This window comes from Myotis lucifugus, unplaced genomic scaffold (genome assembly GCF_000147115.1).
Source record: "Myotis lucifugus unplaced genomic scaffold, Myoluc2.0 scaffold_796, whole genome shotgun sequence".
Taxonomy (NCBI): Eukaryota; Metazoa; Chordata; class Mammalia; order Chiroptera; family Vespertilionidae; genus Myotis; species Myotis lucifugus.
The window spans coordinates 38052-40832 of record NW_005871844.1 but is presented as its reverse complement, the minus strand read 5'-3'; the positions used below and the strand labels follow the sequence as shown (position 1 = coordinate 40832).

At 46.0% G+C, this 2781-nt stretch overlaps 1 non-coding gene across 1 annotated transcript; it reads left to right on the top strand.

Annotated features, from left to right (window-relative positions):
- Window positions 1-2252: 2252 nt before the first annotated feature.
- LOC111824000 lies at window positions 2253-2396 on the top strand. The gene has a single exon (XR_002827114.1).
- The last annotated feature ends 385 nt before the right edge of the window (window positions 2397-2781 follow it).

The following is a 2781-nucleotide window of genomic DNA, read 5'->3' as shown; positions in this document are numbered from 1 at the left end:
TGTCACACAGAGGTCCCGTGTGCAGACTGCTTCCCATGGTGCTTAGCCGCGTGGTGTGTCCAGGACCTGGGTCGGGGCACATGGCTTGTAGTCACGGCTGTGAGCAGCCCACTGTTGGATGCAGCACGATTTTCAGCCCAATGCCCCCGTGCGCATGTAGGCTGTTCCTATCGGCGGTGCCCATGAGTGACCATGTATCCACCATCCTGTACGTGTGTAGCACAGCTTTAGGGCGAGTTCTCAAAAGTGAGATCGCTGGGTGAGAGGGTTGGTGCTTCTGTAAGCGGAACGGATATGCCCAAACTGCCCTCTGCAAGAGCTGTGGCCTGGCCCTCCCACGGACACATGGAGAGCCCTGTGCCCAGCGTCCTCCCAACACTGTTACCAGGTGCCCACCTTCGCCAGGGGGACAGTTCTCCTTTGTTAGGATGCGGCTGGACGTCCTGTCACATCCCAGGGCCACGATACTCTCTCTCCTGAGAACTGCATGTTTGTATATATCGCTCATTTTTTTAAACTGGGTTTTACTTTATTTCATTTTTTGTATTGATTTGTAGGAACTCTTTATATGTAAAAGAAACCAGCCCTTTGCTAATGAGCTACATAAATGCTGTTTCCCAGTTTATAATTTGTCTTTTGAAATTGCTTAAGGTGGTTATTGCCAAACAGACAGTTTTTGCTTTTTTAGTAATTCAGTTTGTCTTTTCTTTTTTGGTTTATTGCTACACTTAGAGAGGTCCTGTCCACTTTAAAAGGAAAACATATTTCTCAGCATTTTTCTGATCCTTTCATGGCTTTATTTACTCTTAAGCCCTAGATATTTGATCCATCTGGTGTCTATCAAAAGCAGTTCCTTTGAACAGCATGTCTGAGCGCATTCCTGGGCGATGGTCCTGAGAGGGAGCCAGGGCGAGGCGCCTGGACTGTGGAATAACTCAACTGCAAGCACAGAGGTCAGAGGAGTGTGAGACACCAACTCTCCCTCTCACACTGAGTGAAGGGCAACACAGCATAGTAATTTATTTTAATACTTATTCCTATTTTTAAATTAAATTTTATGGCAAAATTTAACAAAGGGAGGGAAAGCACTCATTTACCTTGCTCACTGCTCTCAGTCGGGGAATCCTCATGTCGAAGAAAAAATTTCACTTCTTCCCTCCGCGGCCCCCACTTCTGAAGATGCTCATACATCATGTGATCAAAGGGTATGGGGCGCTCTGGAAAAAACACATCTCATTTATCTCAGAAACAAACAACGTAATTCCTACCCAAAGCAAAAAATAAAGATAAATTTAAATAAATACACACACGAATTAGAACTCAAGACTATTATAAGCACTAAACTTTAACTTTAATGAAATAAAGCAGGAATATGAATGGACAATAATGTAGGTAACTGATAAGCACAAGAAGTAAACCTAAAAGCAATTCTCCAACATTAAGTAGGGAACACTGGGGAAATGCCCTTCACAGTCTGTCATGAAGCAGTATCCTCCCCCTCTTCAAAGGAACGTATCAAAAACTGGTGGGACCTGTTGTTCATTAAATTGCTGCACGTGGTGATGGGACGCACGGAGGAGGGGCAGCACCCTGCCTCGCAATGCAGTGAGCCCACCAGCACTGCACAGCCGCTCCCGCAGCATTATTCACGGGAGCCCGAAGCGCAAACAACCCAAACGCCCATCAACTGACGGATGGGTGAATAAGATGTGGTCCATCAGACAACGTGACCACCAGCCACACCAGGATTAAGTACTAACACAGGCTTCCAACATGGATGCGCCTTGAGAACATTATTCTAAGTGTAAGCAGCCACACAGAAGAGGCCACACACTATGATCCCACTCATACGAGGGCCTGGAGTGTCAAGTCCACAGAGCCGGGGTGACACCGTGGCTGAGTTTGGTGCAGAGTTTGGTGATGGTTGCACAACACTGTGAACGTCCTAAAAACCACTCAACTGTACACTTAAAAATGGTGATTTTATATTATGTGAATTTTATCTCAATTTAAAGGGGGAAAAATGAAATCTTGAAATGTTCCCACTATTGCTTTGCTTGACAGTTTGAGGAAGGATACTAGCAAGTCCCAAGGCTTGTAGAAATGGTCTGGGGAGAGACAGAACAAAATGGAACAGTATTTTTATCCCTTCTGCTCTGTCTGAGGACTTGACTTTCAGGCAAGAGAAAGGGCTTGGGGAGCGCACCCTATCATACAAGCAAGGGGTGATGCAGGTGCCCTCAATAAGTTCTAGGTTCCCACAGGAAGGACACCCTGCCCCTCTGCTCCTGCTCAGCTGGAACAGGGGCGTCTGGCGGGACACACAGCGGTCTTCCCTGTGGTTTAGGAGGGCGCTCTGAGTATAGGGCTGGCTCTTAAAGGCACAAGAGGACAAGTTTAAAAAAGAGAGAGAAGAAAGTCCTGTCACTCCTAGAGACATGACCACACTGCGCTGCGGCCTTGCGCCTCCTGCGTGGGCAGCAGCTTCGCCTCACTCGGCAGACTTGAGGGCAGGGACAGAAATGGTCGCCTCTCTGCTGAAAACGAAATCTGTGAGCTTAGCTCAAGTGCAACTCAGAATGGGTATCACAGCAAAAAACGAGCACCAACTGAACAATAAAGAAGTAAAAATTATTCCGTAGTTTAGTTTTGTAAGTAACACTCATGTACATAGGCCTATAAAAATCTATTGTTTTCTCTTACGAATTAACAAAATTTATAGAAAAGATTAACTTCAAGAAAAGTCCTCTAAGCGTCACTCCCTTTATTTACATAAGCAGG